Genomic DNA, 21767 nt, shown 5'->3' on the forward strand with positions numbered 1-21767 from the left:
ACCGGCCCTGTACATGAAGTAAATCCCAAATATGTTAAAATATGTGAAATTATATCAGTCTGGTTTTTGCAATGTCGGACTAACAGACCTGGATAATGCCATTTACTCTCTCAAATATTCAAATATTACAGAACTATATAATATAAATATGAATATAAATATACGACAACACTTCAGTATAGGGACCAGTTCTCACTATTAACTAATTACTTATTAGCATGCCTATTATTAACATATTGGTTGTTTATTAGTACTTATAAAGCACATATTCTGCATGACCATATTCTACATCCCTAATCCTACACAATACCTAAACTAAACAACTACCTCACTAACTATTAATAAGCACCAAATTAAGAGTTTATTGAATCAAAAGTCATAGTTAATGGTTTGTTAATAGTGAGAATTGGACATAAAATAAAGTGTGAACAAATACACTTATGGAGTCCTTTCTCAGTAATAACATGAAAAGGAAAATAGGATTGCATATATTTAGTATTTTTTGAAGAGGTGAAAGCTGGTTTATTAAGCCTTTTAGCACTCCCCCCAGCAACCGTCTCCACCCCCAGGACTAGGTCCTGCCAGTTGCGTCTACACACAGCAATTACCCCGGCCAAATCAATGGCCATTGTTTCTGCTTGTAACCTTGCAAATAAATCAGGCTTTAGCTTGAAAGTAGTTAGCGCTACCATTTCTGCCGCCAAATCTTCAAGGTCATTATCTGATTTAGTCGAAGAAAAACACTGTGCCTTTCCTCCTCTTGTTTTCCTTTTCATTTCCTTTTTTTTGTTTTTTTCTCTCTTCTTGCAGTTGAATGGCAACCCCTAATCAAGTCTTGACTGAACACCAATTTTAATCACTCATCACACAGGGCTGCCAAATTCCTACACGCAAATAGCCATGAAAAATTTACCAGTAATTCCTCACCTTGTACTGTGCAGCTATTTGTTGTTTTGCTTAAGGGTGCTTTCACACCTGCCTCATTAAGTTCGGTTGAATCGTACCAGAGTTTGTTTCCCCCTTTGGTGCGGTTCGTTTGGGCAGGTGTGAAAGCAGAAATTGCACTCGGGTGCGCACCAAAGGCGGACCAAACAAGCGTACCGAGACCTGCTTGAAGAGGTGGTCTCGGTACGCTTTCAAACGAACTCTGGAGCGGTTTGTTTGTGGTGAGAAGGTGATCTGACCTCGAACAGACCCAACTGCAAAAAGTACTGATCATTTTTGGACTAAACCAGCTGCCGTAGTGAGCTGCGCTGTGCATTATAGGATGAGAAAGTGTTTGTTGACAGTTTGCACTTTAGCATGGCAGCTTGTGGATTAATGCACGCCTCCGCTTGAAGTTACGAGCGATCCCGCTCGCCATTTGCAGTGCATTAGAACGTTGTTTTCAAACCGCATCCACGTTTCATTATAGAAATGTATTGTTTGCATATTGTCGTGTATATAAACAATGTAATAGATTATGGCCAGGGACAAAACCAGCCCGCGCAGTCATCTCTCCATAGTTGTGTTGTCTCCGTGTTGTTTGCTGGCTTTTCCTCTTATGTGTAAATTTTCCCGCACGTAAATTCTGACTAATCGAAAAGCAGTTTAGGAAATACGTCATGGCCAATGAGTGATGTGGATGTTGTCATGTGACTGCATTTTGGTTCGTTTCAACTGGTTCGGACCAAAGCAATCAGTATGGTGTGAAAAGGAACCAAAAAAGCTGAAAAATGCTACAATGTATAATTGTTTGCCCTTGGTTCGGACCAAATGAACCGAACTAGAGATGTGAAAGCACCCTAAATGTATAAAATAATATATTATTGAGTGGGCAGTGTGCAGGGAGGCATAGAGGAAGAAGGGATGGAGTGATTCCAAGGTCAGCACTTGGGGACTAGACAATCAATATAATTTAGTCAATAACTTCTTTATTACTCCACTATCACTCCCAGCAAAATGATTTTGGAGTTAAAACACATTTTTGTATAACCATTTCATAGAATATTGAGCAACCGTATTAAAGGATAAAAGCATTCAGATTTTTTTTTTTTTTTTTTTTTGGCCTGTTCTAATGAAGTCAGCTCCAGTGCCCATCAGTGCTACTGTAAACTTCTTTCCTCGTTTATTAAAGCGGGGTCTCTCACAGAGGGCCAATTATATTATGCGGTAAGCACACAAACCTGTGTGGCAGAGTGTGTGACGTCCTCCTGTCCCAATGGTCTGCCTGCATTAAGTTTTTACAATGCAATCCCTGCATGCAATAACTGCAGTGCCTTGGGTGAAGGACACTGAGATGCAATAAATATGGATGCAAAACCAAAAATAATATTATAATAGTACATAAAAGATTCCAACATCTTCCACTATCTGGTAGCATACAAGTGGCACTTTACTGCAGCTTGTAAAAGTGCTTTATCACCTGCCACTGCATGCACAGAGGAGAAAGGAATGACACATTGCCATACCAGGTGGCATTAGGGGCACTTTGCGTCTTTCTTTTTGAAGACTGCACAGATTTCTTCTCTTATTTCATTTGTTTTGTAACAAATGACATATTTAGTAACATTTAGAAAAATTCTATTAATGCCTTTCTTATTGACCTTTTGCTTATCGGTTGTTTTCCTGAACACACTTAAATTCCTGTAATTTCTGTAATGAAATGCTTTCTTACTGCTAAACCTGTGACTCAAGAGAAGAAAAACAAAGTGCAAGCACTGTTCTTGAAATAAATCAGCAAATACTACAGAAGTCAGGCATGTGCCATGACAGACAGCCCCTCAGCGGGAGCTTCAGGTGTTGTCCCTGCCTATTAAAGCAGGCCCAGGTGAGGACCATACTCAGTGGAGTAATCCATGAGGGAGGTGAACAAACAAAGTCTCCCATTGACAAATGGCTTTGCGGTCAGCAACACTTTGGACTTGACCCAAAAAAAGAGAGAAAAAATCAACCGCAATATCAGTGATGCTTGCCATGGAAAATTCTTCTCTCAAAGAATGACTTAGGAAAATAACTATATATTTTATTGTTCTTTGCAGAGGAATGCTTTTCTTTGGAAGCATTTCTTCTTAAATCTTATTTGGTCAGTATGGTAATTTTTCCTTTTCTCTTAAATCATCTGCCATGGTAGAAGACAGTTTCAAAATGAATTCAAATCATTTTTAAGTGGAATTTCTGCTGCTCAGTAAATGAAAGTAGACTCAAAAAAGGGGAAAATCCCATTGTAATGAATTGTTTGGTATAGTTTTATGACACAAGTTTCATTCATTTTTTAACAGTTTAGCACTGTGTTATTTTAATTGTGGTCAAGCTAAAAAGTGTCAAAGGAAGTGTAGACAGTATCAAACAACTTAATACCACCAAATATAACAATAGTGTATGCCATTTTATTTAAAGCAAAATCTGAAACTAGAATGAACTATGTTATCCAAAATGAATTTCACACACATAAATAGTACTAGAGAGTAATCAGATTTGATCAAATTATCTCTTTTTTGACCTCAGACACAAAGAATGCTGGGCATACTGTGCCACAGTATAAAACATTTGTAAAATTGTGTTTAACTTGAAATCTAAAAACAAACAGGCACAAGATAAAAGTACAAGAATATTTACAGTTCTTGTTCTGTTTCTTTGGGACATTTTTTTCTTTTCTTTCTTTGAAGAGAGAGCTTGTTTCAGACTGAATGAAGTGCTTTGCAGTGCTGGTAGGTTATGTGGGTAGCCTGTGTGCAAAAAAAAAAAAAAAAAAAAAAACCTACAGTAAGGTCTGGGAGATCACAGACAGGGTCAAACAATGTGAGTGTTGTTTTACTGAGAGCAGACCCTTGCAGACTCTTTAATAGCAGCCATTTCCTCCCTGTCTCTCTTTACAGACGAAGAGCTTTAAAGGCTTGGTTTCTCTGATCTTTCAGCCCTGCACCCCAACACACATAACACACATTTACAACACTTGTTTTTATCTGAGATACAAATAAGCGTGAGGGGAAAAAAGTAAAAATTAGGATAAATTAGGATAGTAGTTGAGCGATTCACAATTCACCTATGGCTACACCTCTATAATAAAGTTAAGAAATGAAGAGGATTTTCAACAAATGATCTCAGTCGACCAAATATTTCACATAGATAGTACTTAAAACATACAAATGCAAAAGTTCTACATAAATATTATTGTTATTTCATTGAACATAATAATAGTAAGTATAATGAAAAACAATTTGTTGCCCATTCTGTTAAATTATTATTATTATATAATGTGTTCATTATTATTAGCATTGCATTTATATTATGTAAGTGAAAATGACACAGACACTGTAAAATGCATTGCTGTATTTTACTGTAAAGTACAGTATTGTTTGAGGCTGGCCACTCCACCCATACGTTTTAATGGAAATCTTAAAAACATATCAAGCATTTCATATTTTAAAAGCCTGCAGTCAGCATGACTCGCTGAATTAATATATAGCGTTGCAGACCGAGCGATTATATGGCATCGATTTACAAGCCCTCCGCACAGAGGAGACACATTTTCTACAGCACGTGTTGGTCGCGGCTCATCCGGTTTAAGCGCCACGGCTTCAGCGATACACAACAGAGATCTTTAATGTATGATGGCTCTCCAAATGTATAAAAGAGGGAAAAAAGAAGAGTTTTTTCAGGCATCCGTACAAGCCTGGTGCATGCGGAAATATTCCCCACGCTCTCTCTACACCCTATACTTCTTTCTCTCTCCTCCCAACCCCCCATAAAGAGCGGTGGAAAACATCAGCACATAAACACATCGCTCCTCCAGTTTAACATTTCTGAGCAGCGATGAATCATTCAAGGCTTAATGTATTCAGGACAGGCCAGGACCAACTGCTGCTATCAAAGGACTTGGTTGAATAACTGTAATAACTGGAAAATTATTTTGATAGCCTGAAACAATCTTATATATCACAGAACTTTATTAAAATAATATCAAATCAAATTAGCCTGTATCCCCATAATGAATTAAGTAACAGGTTACGCTGATATTAATCTCGGCTAGCTCGCAGGCATTGCGGCAGAAGCATTTAATAAGCCAGTCCCTGTTGCTCTGAAGGGCTAGAAATCCTCGAGTACCCATGCTTATTCAGGAGAAAATACATCAAAAGACTCTCTCCCTCTCTAAATAATGTGCCCGTTTTCTCTGCCTTTGGTGAAATTATTCATAAGGAGAAAATCTTGGTGAAATCTCGTGAGGGTTCTGATTAGCAGCTGACCCATTGGGAGGGTGCGTATACTAATCCCCTAAATGCCTTGCCGTTCAACCCCCTCCCCTTCACCTCCATCCGTGCGTCGAGTAGCAAGCCCTGAAATAATAATATAATCATGTTTTCTTACGGCTGCGTGGAGCAGACTGGCCGAGCGGGAGCTGTGTCGGGCCTTCCCCCGGTCTGGGTGAAGCTGTCTGGGCTCATGCTCACTCAGGCCCCAGCCTGACTCTTGAGCCCCTCGGCTCAGCTCCCTCTCCCGCTCATCCTTGGATACTGTCCATTTTCAGGGCTAAGAACCTGCTGGAGGCTCTTTAAATTTTTTAATAGAGCCCAGATGAAGCAGTGCTGGGGAGAGGAGAAGACAGATCGTGTCAGTTTTTTCCCCAAGCTCCCAGAGGCCTAGTAGCCCTGTAATGATCTGGTAAGGCTACAGATTAAAGTCAAGCTGGAGTCCAAGAAAAGGGGGAAAAGAGAACTGCCATCTCACACATGCTCGCACACACACACTATCGCCTGCTCTATCTGGCACTTACAGACTCACAGAGAGGCAACCTCTGCTATCTCTGTCTCTATTCCTCCTTTTTTCTTCTCCTTATCTCTCTCTTCCACTCTTGCACTACCTCTATTCTGATGTTTTATGTCTCTCGCTGGTCTAGTGGACCCGTTGGTGGTGGAGAAAAGGAGGCAGTTGGACAGATGAGGGCGAAGGGGGGGAGTATGTACTGTATGCCACCACCGTTTTTTCTCTCATCCTTCCTCCCTGTTTCCTCCAGCAGCCCTTTTTGTGTACTATCTCCAGGTTATCTTTCCTTTTCAACTCACCGTCTTTTTCTACTCCTCCTTCTCCGTTCTCCCCCAGGTCTGGCTGACTTCTTGTGTTGCCCTGCAAACTGTGCTACATAACCATCCTCCAGGGTGGACACTAAATCTTTTGATGCAGGCATAGTGGTGATAACATCTGAACTGGGGGAGGCTTCTCAGGGCATGCTTGACAGATGTAGCGGGGCCTTTTAGGATTTAGAGATGAAGCGTATCCATTATGGGTGCTGCTACGGCACTTTGCAGGCCTGTCTGGTAATCTCCCATGAATTTCTGTCCAATTTATCACAGGCCCAGGACAGGTTTCTGCAGGAAAGAGGAAATCATTGAATCTGCACCCCTAAAGATACAGGGTCATTGAGACAGGGGCATCTGCATTGATGAGACACAAACAAAGTTGACTTGATTCTTACTGATAGATGTTATTCTTATGCACAGCCAAGATCAGGGGCAGGGGCGTCAGTCAGAACAGGTCTCTGTGGGAATGACCAATCCTACCAGCTGAACTTTGAATATGCAAATGAGCAAAAGGGAGTAATACTTTCGACTGCAAAAGTGACTTATATGGCCTTGAGCGGTGAACTGTATAGGAAATAAGGTAACTGTAACTCATTTCATATGTTCAAGACTTATTTTTACACACAATATATGCGACAAAAGTGAATATGCATAAGAATTAAGGGTGGGTGGGTCGGTGGGTACTAAACATCGTAAAGAATTTGTATACAGGTGGAGAGAGAAATATGTAAGATTGATAAACATAACCCGGGTTTTGTCTACTACAGAGGAATATAAATACTGTGGTAGACAGATAGATGGCTTGGTTGTGAGACACAAGGGAAATGTGGCTTTTGTCTGTGCCTGCGCACACGTGTTCCTTCTGCATGCGTGTGTGTTTCAGAGCAGCATGCGAACAAATATTTGTGTTTGTTACTCCCCTCTGGAGGTTTTGATCCTGTGCCATCTGGCAGCTCGTGGGGATGCGGCCCGTCATCTTCCTCATCTGATGACTGCTTTGCCCCCGTGCCCTCCCCTCTACACCCCTCCACACCTCCACTCACCCCACTTCCTCCTCACTATATTTTTCTAACCCAATTCTTCTGATCTCCATCTTAGAGCTTTCCTACCATCCTACGCTCTTTGTGCCACAAAATATACACACGGGGTTAAAAATTTGGTTTTGGCCACACCTGCCAATTGAAACAAAAAAAATTAAAATAAAATTTTTGCTTAAAATCAAACAAACAAACAAGCAAAAAAAAAAAAAAAAAACTATCTCATGATAACGTGTCTTCTAAAATGGTTTAAAAAGTATTTTGATTTGAAACTTAAAACAGCAAGGCTTAGACTATCATTGTCACAGTTCAGTTTAAACTATGTAATGTTGCAGTGCCTACAGTATGTTTATTTACTTATCCAAGCCAATTTTCTAGCATTTGACAGTTAATTTTCGATCCTGCATACAAACTAATCCAGCATAAAAAATGACATGGGAAAAATATAAATTTACAGTGGCAGCTTTAGAACAGCAGAAAGGCTGGTAGACGTTAACAGGAGTACATTTACAGTTTTGTCTGTGATACCATCTGTTAATTGTTTGTGTATGTGTGTGTCTCTAAATCTGATTATGAATGAGAGTGAGGAAGATTGAGGGAAGCAGTTCAAAAATTCTGTAATTAAATCATTTTCCTGTCAAACTTCATTATGCAAATTAATCTGTAGGTTTTTTTGTCAGGTACTCAGCACTTAAAGATAAAGATCTATATCTACAGGAAGTGACATTGAATCAAATCACAATTATTTAGTCTATCCTAGCAATAGGGCTCTTGAGATCTTGTATTATTGATGATTACAGAAAATTACACTATGAGAATTCAGGTAATTATTTTTCTGACTGCTCATTTGAACTCATTCAGCTTTTTCTACATGATCTATCATTTTGCAAGCTATAGAAAATAATAATCTGCACACTTCACTTCTCAGAGTCAGATTGAAATTAAATGCTATTCTTTACAGAAATGTAATGATTGACTGTAGTTGAGGCAAGGTTTGACCTGTGCTCATGAGTGTCTGCGTGTGTATGTGTGCACACCACGGTATGAGTTTTTTTTGTGTATAGCTCAGAAGTAGGTAAAGGCTGTGGTGAATTTAAAGGAGACCTGGGTCCTAAAAACTGTCCTCAGAACACCTCTGTGAACATGTGCTCAACTTCCTTTAGCTGTGGCCTTACTATAGACACTCACACACACTCATCAGCAAGATCAAGCGCATAAACCAAGTTATTCAAAGCAGACAGATCATATTACGACAACTTATTTCAATGAGCAACTGCATATGCCTTAGATTAAAACCTGTAATTCTAGGATATAATTATTTTAAAGGACTATAAAAATGGCAGCTAAGTGAATAAGGGGAGCTGAATGAAGATTTCATCCAGCCAACTGTAATAAAGATGCGATTCCACAGAGATATCCACAGTATATCCTGGACATATAAGATATCTTAATTTATTACTCTCTGGGAGTTGGCGGGAATTTAATATTAAAAAAGACGGAAATAAATTGTAATACGTGAGGTATTTCTTTGACTGAAAATATGACTGTTAAATGCTAAGATGATGATGATTAGCTGTAGTAGTAGTATCAATTAATATTAAATCCTTGAAAACTCTGTAGAGTAATGAATTAAGATATTACACATGTCCAGGAAAACAACAACAACAACAACATAATAATAATAATAGTAATAATAGTTTATTATTATTATTATTATTATTATTATTATTATTATTATTATTATTATTAGCCATTATCTTCATCTAAAAGGTATTTTTTTCTAGATGTGAGAGTGTGAGCTTGACTGCTCTGGGTGCCTGTGGAAACATATGGCCAATCTTCCCCGCTCACCATTGTCACTTTTATCTTCCTCTCCACTGTTTGATGTCAGATTAGTCCAGGAATAACTAATTCTTTATTCTTCTGAATCAGGCACACTGAGGGAACTTTGTTGTAGTCCTGGGAGGCAAACAATGCTTGGAGGAGTTAAACCTAATGAAAGCCTTTGATCCTGCAAGATATTTGAGAGAACGCAAGAAGGGGGAAAACAGTCAAGTTGCTGAAAATCCGACTCAAAATCTAAATGCAAATTATATTGAAATGTGGGGATTTGGCCTTTCTCTCTCGCTCTCCTTTTTTATAATTAATAATTCCAGTTTTGTTTGTATTAGTTTTAACCTACTAAAATATAAAGGCTTTTCTCACAGGAGTGGTTTTCCATATTTATACCACTGACATTGTCATTTTCAAGCTGCACAAAATAAAATGTCATAATGCTAAATTATAAATATGGAGACCAAGAACCAGGGGAGTGAACGAAGGAAAGAAAATCTAAAAAAGATGAGGCTTTGTTTTGTGTGTGTTTGTTTTGGGGCGAATGCTAACTCCACTCTGCTTCTTATTCTATTATGCTAGTTTTCCCTGAAGCAAAGGGGGTGTGCTAGTCATGTCTGAGAGGCTGTCTAATGACTGCTTTGTTAGGCTGTCAGAGTTTGTGATGAGAAGAGTAGAGAGGCAGCTGACCCAAGTGTTCAGGATGTGACAGTGAACATACTGTATGTCACCAGAAAGTGTTCACAGTTCTGAACACTGAGGATAATGGGAAGTTTTCTGTAGCATCTACCACAGGATATGAACAGCACCATTTATTTTTTTGGATTATGGTTGAAACTGCTTTGAGATTGTAGACACATAAAAATTAGAACACCTGCAATGTAAGCAATGAGAACAAATATGATGATCCCCTTTTGAGGGACTCGCTTTCAAAATAAATAAATAAATAAATAAATAAATAAATATTTACACACACACACACACACACACACACACACACACACACACACACACACACACACACACACACACACACACACACACACACACACACACACACACACACACACACACACACACACACGTACAATTACATTTCTACTGTGTGAGAAAAATATTAAGTGTGATTTTATAAAGACATGTTTCCTCAGTTAAGTAATTGACTTTTACATTGACATTGTACAAGTGTTATTTATATACTTTATAGTTTTTTTAAATAATATTTTGAATTAGTTTATATTTTAACATTTTCTATTTTATTTTAATTTTAGCTAAAGTTTTAGTAATTTTGTTGTGTTTTACATTTTTTATTATTTTATTTTTAAATTAATTTTTATTTCAGTTTAGGATATTTTAGTATAAGTTAAAATAAATTAAAATGAGAAATGTTGGCAACTAGCTGAAATCAAATAAGATCAAGGTTTTTCTTTATATTTTATCAGTTAAAATTTATATGATTTATTTTTTCTTTCCTATATTTCTTTAGTTCTAGTTTTAGATAACTATAATAACCCTGAAAACAATATTAAATATTATGTTATAAAAAAAAAATTATTTTCTTTTTTTTTTGATTTTTGATTTTGATTTGATTTTATAAAATTTGATATATATATATATATATATATATATATATATATATATATATATATATATAAAATTGAATAAAGTATTATTTGGAAAATATTTAAGTTAACAGCATACCTTTTTTGTAACAGCATCATTGTCAGATTAATTTTAGATGTATAAACATGAACAGAAACATTTTCAAGTAAATTCACTTTTCACAATAAATATGAATTCCTATTAATTCCAACTTTAGACAGTCTCAAGAAAGCAGTAAATAAAACAGTATTTTTATATTTTTAAAGTAGTACAATTTGCATAAATGTTTTTAAAATCTTTTTTATTGCTAACTTTTAATAGAATAATATCTAAACATGTTAATTTTGACATTGCTAAAAAAAAATTGTTTTTTAATTTTAATTTTTTTATTGGACTGCTAACCCCATAGTAAAGAATGTGAAGACCCCAGTGAAAACACCTGAATTACAGTTATTAGTATTAGACATTTATGTGCGAGATCAGCATTCCAATGAGAGTTGAGCAGTTCTCAGGTTCCTCCATTCACACACTTTGTACAGAAGTCTGTCACACTGATGTTGGTGTTTGTTCAAGTAAGTGTTTCCAAGGTGTGACTGGTCAGGCCTGGCCTTAGGGCTCAGTGCACCGGACTGATAAAGAGCAGGCCTATTGCCCAGAGGTTGTTGAGAATGGGTTCCACTGTCCCCTCCCTATCCATTCTTTTTATTCCTTCCCTTCAGTTTCTCTGCCTCAACCTCAAGCAAAGCAAATAAAGAGATGTTGAGGAGGTGGCAGGGTGGCAGGCCCCCCAAATGTAAAATGTGCGCAATCACTCAGATACAAGTGGCACCGCTAAAAATTGCCCTCATACATCAGCTTATGGTTTACAGGCGCTGACAGAAAGGACGTTGAAAGGTCAGAAGGAAAAACATATAGATGTGTCAAAGCCTGCGCTCAGGGCAGCAGGACTGTGGGATGATGGGAAGTGAGATGGGCTCTGGAGGGACTGAAGAAGTGCTTGATGGGGCTGGATTTGTTTCTCTCTCCCCCTCTCTTCTTTTTGTCTGTTTCTTCCCTTGTAAAGGGAAATGGCGTGCAGGCGTCAGCACCGGAGACCAGGTACAGTTGGGCTGTAACCTCTCCCGCCGACCCCTCGTGACAAGACAGATAGCTCCATTCATCTGCAACTGAGCAGCAGGGCGGTGCTGCATTTTTCACCCCCGGCCCAGGATGGATCTGCTCGCCAGGAGGAATGTCACCAGCCTGAATGCCCTGATCTGTCACAAGTCCACCATCTTCACCTGAATCACAGCACCGCAGACAGTTCGAGAGAGAATCGGAGGAGAGATAGAGACGAGCAGTCAGACGATGACCATTTTCCAGAAAGAACAACAGATCATGCAAAGCATATATACTGATCTGCTTTTAGCAACTACACATTTCTCAAATGTAAAATGAAAGAACTGCTTCCAATCAGTGACAATGATAGTAAAACATATTGCTGAAAATGATTTTGCCGCTGCAATTGCATACTGATGCTATTAAGCTCCAGTGAAGGACAGTGAAGTGATGGAGAATTAATCGAGGCTGGTTTTATCCCGCACTCTGCGCAATGGCTTCATATTGATCACTGTTTACAGATATAATCACTTTCAGATTCATTCTTCATCAGTATGGCCTCCTGTATTGATTTGGTTTTACTCATGTCTCTCCATAAAGGCCCTGCGTGAGTGCAAAACCCAGGGAGAGAATGTGCGTGTCTCATATTTATGTATGTGTGTGTGTGTTCATTCAGGCTGTAATCCTGTTATGTTTTATGAGATATCGCTCTTTGTTTCTTTGTGAGTGTACAGTGCAGCACAAAGGTCTCCTCTGCAAGAAATAAACCCACTTGAGAAGATAAAATGTGATTGCAAAAACAAGCAGTAGCGATGTTAAGTACAAAATCATAACAATCCGAACATAAAACTGAATTGAACTGATACAGATGCTTATAATGCACACAGATATACTGTATGGACAGAGAAGTGAGTTACTTTTAAATGAGTGTTCTCTTTTTCGCTTTTCTTTTTTTAATTGTCTTCTATTCAATGCCTGTGAATTCAGGTTTATTTTTATATTGAGATTTTTAAGATACAAATCATTGCAAAGCAACTTTACAGAAAATTAAGTTTCTACAATATTTAGTAGTAGCTTATCAGTGATGACTGTCAGTTTATGTGTATACGGCAGAAATGTTCAGAAAAATCAATAAAAGGCGTAAATAAACAGACGATTAACACTATTAACAGCAATTATGCAATCAAACTTAGAGCAAAATGTGGTAGTTCTGTATGTTGTCTCTGGGTTAGCATCATCTGAGGTCCTCTGAGGGGTTGGCATCATCTCTTCTCAGGTGTTCTGGATCCAGACTGGAGCTTGTGTAAATCCTAGTTACCACAGGATATAAATCCCGTGGCAAAACAGAGAAACAAATAAAGACATAATTAGCGTAGCTGCTGTTCCAGCCAAGTAAAATTAATTAGTTTAACCCAAGTTAAAGAATAATAATGCGCATTTGATCGGATATAACTGCAGTCCAAAATTATAAGATGCATTATTTGAATGCTTGGCCAAAAAGGTGTGTTTTTTTTAATCTAGATTTAAACAGAGGAAGTGTGTCTGAACCCCGAACATTATCAGGAAGGCTATTCCAGAGTTTGGGAGCCAAATGCGAAAAAGCTCTACCTCCTTTAGTGGACTTTGCTATCCTAGGTACTATCAAAAGTCCAGCGTTTTGTGACCTTAGGGAGCGTGATGGATTGTAGCGTGGTAGAAGACTAGTTAGGTACGCAGGAGCTAAGCCATTAAGGGCCTTATAAGTAAGTATAATTTTTGTAACTGATACGGAAATTAATAGGTAGCCAGTGCAGAGACTGTAAAATTGGGGTAATATGATCATATTTTCTTGACTTGGTAAGGACTCTAGCCGCTGCATTTTGGACTACCTGTAGCTTGTTTATTGAGGATGCAGGACAACCACCTAGAAGTGCATTACAATAGTCCAGTCTAGAGGTCATGAATGCATGAACTAGCTTTTCTGCATCAGGAACAGGTAACATGTTTCGTAGCTTGGCAATGTTTCTAAGATGGAAGAATGCTGTTTTTGTAACATGGGAAATATGATTTTCAAAAGACAAGTTACTGTCTAATATAACACCCAGATTTTTGACTTTAGAGGAAATAACAGTACATCCGTCTAATTGCAAATTGTAATCTATGAGATTCTGTGTAATGTTTTCTTTTTTTAATCACTCCCTTTCTATCTTATAGGTAGGCACACACACACACACACACACACACACACACACACACACACATATAATGGCTTGAATATCGCACTCTTATCAGCCAATCAGATTCGAGGATCAGAAATAACTATTGTATGTATATATATATATACTTGCGGTATTCCTCACAGTGAGTGTTATGGCGGACGCCCAAATCCACTATAATTAAAATAAATAAAAAAATAAAAAAATACCTTACTGAACCCAACCTTTTGAAGACTAGTGAATATCTCTAACCTCTCATCCCAAACAGGAAGTTGAATTGGAATTTGATTTGGAATAGCAGAAAGAGAAATTTACTGCATTGTAATTTAAAGAAAAAAGGGTTCTTACACATTGGTCGACAAAATTTAATTTATTATGATGAATTATATAGACAAAATAAATCATTTTATTGGTAGCATTTCAAACATTATCTACATTCAAACACTATCTGACCATAAGGCCTATAAACCTAAAACTTTTTTTTTTCTGAAACATTCCAATTTTTTGTTTTAACCAACATTCAAAATTTGTTTTCACAAACTTTTATTTTCTAGTTTAAAATTACAGTTATATGAATTACTTGGAATTATTGCTTTAAAGCGTTAGTTCACCCAAAAAAGAAAATTATGTCATTAATGACTCACCCTCATGTCGTTCCAAACCCGTAAGACCTCCGTTCATCTTCGGAACACAGTTTAAGATATTTTAGATTTAGTCCGAGAGCTTTCTGTCCCTCCATTGAAAATGCATGTATGGTATACTGTCCACGTCCAGAAAGGTAATAAAAACATCATCAAAGTAGTCCATGTGGCATCAGAGGGTCCGTTAGAATTTGTTAAACATCGAATATAAATTTTGCTCCAAAAATAACAAAGATTATGACTTTATTCAGCATTTTCTTCTCTTCCGGGTCTGTTGTGAGTGCGTTCACGACTCTGCAGTGACTCTTTGTTACTGGGTGCACCAGAAAATCAGTGACGTAATTTTTGTTATTTTTGGAGCAAAATGTATATTCGATGCTTCAACAAATTCTAACTGACCCTCTGATGACACATGGACTACTTTGAGGATGTTTTTATTATCTTTCTAGACATTGATAGTGTACCGTACATACATTTTCAATGAAGGGTCAGAAAGCTCTCGGACTAAATCTAAAATATCTTAAACTGTGTTCCGAAGATGAACGGATCTCTTACGGGTTTGGAACGACATGACGGTGAGTCATTAATGACATAATTTTCATTTTTGGCTGAACTAACCCTTTAACCCTACATTTAGATTAAAATTGTAATTCTGAATCCTGTTTGCTACCTCAATTCAAATTCAGGATTTAAAATTTAAAATGTTTTCTCAATTCACCTCCTAGTTTACAATTACTGACACACACACAAACATACATGCATAAGCAGATATAATATTGTTTTTCTGTTACTGACACACACACAAACATACATGCATAAGCAGATATTTAGAGACTTTCTTGATGGAATGTTCTATTCACCAGGATTTATTATTTTGTCCCTTAATTGTCACTTCTGGTACAAAAACAGGTGGACAAGAGAAGACATTTGAAAAGATCAAGTAAGAAGTAATAAGTGCTGTGAAAAAAAAAAGAGGCTGTTTGACGTATAAGATAGGTGGTCCTCAGTGAGTGGAAAGTAATAGTGAGTAAAAAAAAGAGGCTGTTTTTTCTGAACGGGGCCTGTCTGTCATGTGCTTCTGTTGCATCTGTGCTGTTGTTATGTGGGGTTTTATGTCCCCTGGGAATATTTGGCTCTCTCTCATAAAATGCACTTTGTGCTTGTACTGGTTCATTAGCCGAATGAGCTGCATGAACAATGAGGAGAGGACAGCAAAGGAGAACGGAGAGGAGAAAAGAGAAGAGGACACTGTGCAAAGACATAATGCTGATTTCAATCCGCACGAGAAATAGCCACTGAGGCCACATCTGGAGGCAAATCTGGGCAGCAGTGCAAGAGCTGAGCTCAGGCTGGGCTTCACTGGACCACAAGCACATGCCCATTTTCTGCCCCATTGAGGACTCCTGGAGGAGGAGCAGTGCACTCTTGCATCCCGGCACACACACACACACACACACACACACACACACACACACACACACACACACACACACACACACACACACACACACACACACACACACACACACACACACACACACACACACTCAGAGTCGCTACTGCCTGTACCATGGCTGTTTGCGAACATTTCTGCCCTCCAGTCAACATAACTCTGTCTCTAGCCTGCAGATCAAGTGTGTGATGAGTGTGTTTATCGTTGAACACCCATGTATGGGTGGATGAAAGCATCAGTGGCCTAATTTTTAAGTCCCTCTTCTCTGGATGTCCATGTCAGGGTTGTACAGAGTTGAATAATTTTGTAAATGAAACAAATTTGCCACACCCCACAGGAAGTTGAATTTGAATCGGAATGTCAGAAAGAGGAATTTAATGAATTGCAATAAAATAAATAAATAAATACAAATAAAATAACATTGGGAATGCTATCCTCCTGACACCCAGCTATGGAGTTTTGTTCTCTGTAGAGAACATTATATTTTTGTGGATTTCTCTGAGACATCACATGCAGTTTTAAGTCTGGTTGTCCTGTAAAGAGCACATTCAGGGCTTTTCAGAGATACCAAATGTTTGGAAGTTTCACCGTGACCACTCCCTCTCCTTGGTCTTTAAATATGGCTGACATTAATTTAGTGATCAAATTTAACACCCTTATGGAAATATGATAATATTTTGTAATGATCATTTAAATCTGACAAATTTTGTCATAAATCAACATCTCAGGAAAAAGTTTTGGGGTTTCAAATCAAAATTATGAAACATGACATTGATGTCATACATGTCCACTGTACAGTAGAGGACATCAGGAATTAATTCATGTTTATTACTTATCTTGGGAGACATAACAATTGAATAGGCAAAGGAATTATATATCAATATTCCTATAAAATATTAGATACTATTATGCAAATTTTGCTAAAATTACTCCCATAATTACACTTCCTTTTTCATTACATGTTGCCCCAAAAATTTATATGCAAATGAGATACAATGTATAGATTTGGATACATTGTATAAAATGTGAAAACTTGTTTATGGCCACTTTACACACAAATGGCATAAAACAAGATGGTATATCAAATCTTTCTATAATAACTTTCATAACATATTTGAGAATCAATTTTATACAAAGTTTGGTATAAAAATATAAATATTGATTGGTGATTATTATTTTTTTTTTTCCTGTTTTTGCCTTTTCATGTCTATTCATGTCTTTTTATTATTATCATTATTATTACTATTATTATAATTTTTGTAATTTTTTTTGGGTGCGTCTCAATCAGCTCCCTAGTTCAGTAGTCAGGGCACTGACCATTTTAAAGGCTGTCTCAATCGTGAAATCCTTCCTGTGCTCTGGAACATTCATCCCCTGAAAAATCCCACAATGCACCGCAAAAACTAGGGCGCATTAGTGCTCACTATGCTCCCTTACCATAAATTACGTCACATTTCTGAAGCACAAAACATAAACCACACAAGCCAACTTGATAAATATAATTACACACGATAGAAGATTTGAAAAGACAAACCATTTTATTAGTATATTTCAGCATAAAGACACATCGCTAGACAGGTAATGAACACATCTAGTTAACATTTATACATTAATATACATTTATACATTAATATTTGGCTGAAATGTAAGAACATGTAACAGAACTATGTGTTTAAAGAGAATAAAATATCATAACAATCTGAACATAGATCTGTTGTTGATTAAATATCTGTATATTTCATACATAAATATCTGTTGTTGATTAATTTCAGCAATGACGTTCTACAATGTTGTCTGTTGACGTTGTACGTAGTCATGTCACTGGAAACTGAGTAATCACTGTCCCAATGTGCAGTGAGCCAGGGAACTTACCAGTGACCAAATTTATGTACACAAAATACTGATTCACGAGCTCAGGAGCTAGGGAGCCTGATTGAGATGAACCTTTTTATTCTTTTTAAAGTCTTGGTGTCTTGTACAGAGGAGATTTTTCAAAAATGTAATTATTATTATTTTTTTTAATGTAATAATATACTTCTTTTTATGGTAGTCAGGAGGCTATCTATCTGTCCTTCCGTCCGTCCATTCTATATGATCTATAAACATTCATATGCAAGGCTTTATTAGACTTTTCTAAAGCTTACAACAGCTGTAAAGTGTCTTAACAATCTTGGTTTTCTAGTTAATAAATACAGTAATAAGCAGTGTTGTTAAATCTAAAATTATTTTTTTTTCTTTCTAATTGAAAGTCTTTTCTTTCTAATTGAAACAATAATGAAATAAAAATGAATTAAATTAAATAGAAACAAAGGCAAAATAACAAAATGACTCAAATTAAAATATAAACTGATAATATATTGATATATACTATAACAGTATATAAATAATGCTAAAATAACACTGGCACTAAACATTTCTTTGAACTTTTATTCATTTAATTCTACTTCTTCTACTCCGATTGAAATTGCAAATCTGTTTGCTACCTCAATTCAAATCCATAATAGAATTTAAAGGCTATTCTCAATTTAATTCTGAGTAAGTGCTAAGATTTTTAGTTTTTTCCCACTCAGGGGAAAGTGAGAAACCGATGTGATGCATAAGAAGGTGGCACTAATCATGATACAGGATTTAGCTCTGTTACTTAAACATTCAAAGTGGCATTCAAAGTAAGTAAAACTGATTGGACTCCTTTCTGCTTTACACTTCAGTGAGACCGAACCACATTTAGACGCCAACGCGAGACACTTGAATGGATACGTGACTTTCAAACTTCTGCAGGAGATTTTAAGATGCTAAAACACTGCTACATAGCAATATTCTCAAATACTGTACAACGCTCACATATACAAGCGTGCATTTACAGCATGGTTGTTTATACCAGTTTAATTTGATGGTTAAGTTGGGCAGCTTTTACTTTCCAACCTTTGCAGCCAATAAACAACGTTCTTTGAGCTTTGAGATTAATATAGCATACATCCACTGGATAGTTTGGCAATGATTGTCTGAAAAATAAACTTTGTTGCGACTTTTTGCAAAGTGTTTATTATGGCAGAGAGATAAGTGTGTATCTGGGAAGGGAAGGGGAGGTGAAGAGAGGGGAAAAGAGGGATTTATTTATTTGGTTTGATTTTCACTCCTAATCTTCCCTCACTCATGCAAATGGAGCGAATACGGAAGGTGGCGTGGTTATCTTTCTTTACATCAATAAATAAAAGGCTCCAGTAGACCACAGGGCCCAGCTAATTTTCCAAACCAGTGAAGGGGCTTTTATATGAGGAACACCTCTTCCATCCCACCTCACTCTTTCACTCTCTCTCACCAAAAGCTCCACCTCTTTCATTTCCATTGCTGTTTCATCTGAGTTTTTTTTTTTTTTTGCCTGCTTTGCCACCCATTCATCATCTGGTGTGTATCTCTGTGTCTCATGTCATTTTATGTATGTTGGACGGAGTGATGGCTTTGTTGCCCTGTGGTGGATTTAGATCAGGTTCCTGTTAGGTAAGAGGACGAAACATTAAAGGCCAAGCTGTAATCTCCTGCATGCCATCTAATCTCCTCATATTAAGCTTCTCCTGGACGATAAGATGGCTGGGCCTCCACCTTGGTCAGACAGCTGACTGCTGGCTCTAACTACAGCACAGGACCCGGGAGGACACACCCACACACATGCTCACACATAAAACTCTCTTGAGAGGAGATTAATTGCTCTAAAATTAAGCCTGTGTGTGTGCTGTGACCTTTGGGGTCACTTTCTCTCGGTATGATGAAGCACTGTGGTCAGTCCTTCAGCATGACCCAGCTTCCCTCATCCAGCACCATCTGCAGCACCAAACACTCGGCCACAACAACCGGCCTTCAGAGCAGGTGGATCATGGGAACTAAGAAGCTTGTGAAAGAGATAGAATACCCTTTATCATGCTGTGAATTCATTAATTTCAATAGTCTGTTGCAAGGACTTGTGAATATTTCATTGGTTTCAGAAATCCAACTGAATCCAACTAAATTTTATTTCATTAATATAATTTCCTCCAGTTTAATTAAGTAGGAATCAGGCTGTTTAAATAAACATAAACTCTGAAAATGTCTTTTTTTTTTCAGTGTGGTCCGAAGCACTAAGTGACACTGTAGTAGTAGAGGATATCCAGTCCTAATTATAACCCAATAACATTTCTCTTTAACTGTCTATTTTCTAAGATCTACACCAAACAATTTGGCAGCAGGCATGGACCAATCATTCTATCTTACACATACTGTACATCTTAAACACACACACACACACACACACACACACACACACACACACACACACACACACACACACACACACATGCTTTCTAGACATGTAGCATGATAAAGGATATTAACCACTGTTGCAGCTTTGAATAGCCTATTGATTTGCTCTGCGGCCCACTCCAAGGAGAGGGCTCATTCTCTCTCCTTTACTTTTATGTGTTTTGCAACTGGATTCCTACACAGGCAACCCAAGAATGTGATGAAAAGTGTTGAATCTCTGGCCAGGCCACATGCATGCAGACATAAACAGAGAGCATAATGACACTCAGGCCTCGCTACTCGGCCACTTTCAACTCAGTCCTAAACACTAGCAGCTGGGCTGAGGTGGCACCAGAGATGTTTATTGGGGGGCTTTAGCCCATCAACTTATTGTCAACAGTTCAAGAGCTTGTCAGCGGACCCACCAGATGTGTTGCGGAGAGAAAGACAGAGAGTAAACGAAAGCAAGGAAAGGGAAAAAACATGAGAAAAGCTCCCTGTGTCTGCCTTAAGCTCTTGGAAAGACTAGTGCTGGTGTAGTCATCCCTTTCACTGTCTCTCTCCGTTATGGTGATTTTTTAAGGCCTTTTTTGTGGGGGTCTTGTTGAAAATCATTTGGCGCAAATCATATTGGTGTCGTATTTTTAGTTGAAGCCTATTGTATTTCCTCCGGTTTTCCAAATTAGTTACAGAATCAAATGCAAATGACATGAAAATAATAATTTTACATGCCAGTTTACATGTAAAAAATTGTCAGGGTGCAAAATGTAAAATTGTGACTGTCCTGTGTAAATGTCTGGTCAGCTCATCTAAGGCCAGTTATCATTCATAGCAGGGTCCCCCAAATATTTTAATCAGCCAAACCCCTCTGACCTATTATTATTCCAATAACCTAACCACATATTCATGGTTTTCTTTCCAGTTAACGGTCACATGACATGCAGGTAAAGTGTTTTATTTATTTATTTAACATTTTTTATTCATTTTAATTTTACGCTTTTTATGAATTAATTATCATATATATTAGCTTTTCATCAACTCACAACCCACCTGCAGTTCCCTCATGAACTCCAACTTGGAAAAACCTGATCTAGAATGCCATAATTATAATTACAAAGAGTAAAGCTTTACATTACAATTTCAATGTTACACATATTACATGCTGCTACAGTACAATTATTATTAACAATAATGTGTATTTGCATGCACCTTTGCAAAAAAAAAAAAAAGTAGCATAAAAATGTAATATAAAATGTGACATACAGTAGCAGTACATTACAATTACCACTCACTCAGGCAATTCATTCAAAAACATTTATTCATTCAAAACTGAAACAAGTGTGTTTATGATTGAATCCCTGAATCTGAATCGTTCACAATACTGATTTGTTTAGGAATGAAACAATACTCCTGTGTGTTGCAAAGAGATATGGTTGATTCTACTGTTGATTCTTTTGGAACTATTTTCACTGCCGATGCTAAAGTTATCTAGCAATATTGTGTTGACAATATATGTTACTCAGTATTAAATATATATTGCTTAAATCCATATCATGTGATGATATATATGCAGTGATACT

The 21767-nt window shown here is 37.3% G+C and overlaps 1 long non-coding RNA gene across 1 annotated transcript; it reads right to left on the reverse strand.

Moving 5' to 3' along the window:
* Nucleotides 1-1710: 1710 nt before the first annotated feature.
* On the reverse strand, nucleotides 1711-10137 carry LOC122147228. The gene is made up of 3 exons (XR_006161499.1): nucleotides 5347-10137; nucleotides 3808-3898; nucleotides 1711-3707 (listed from the first exon to the last, which is right to left on the reverse strand). It is a non-coding gene; the product is annotated as an uncharacterized LOC122147228 (long non-coding RNA).
* Between the last annotated feature and the right edge of the window lie 11630 nt (nucleotides 10138-21767).

The sequence above is a fragment of the Cyprinus carpio genome, chromosome A13 (genome assembly GCF_018340385.1).
Source record: "Cyprinus carpio isolate SPL01 chromosome A13, ASM1834038v1, whole genome shotgun sequence".
NCBI lineage: Eukaryota > Metazoa > Chordata > Actinopteri > Cypriniformes > Cyprinidae > Cyprinus > Cyprinus carpio.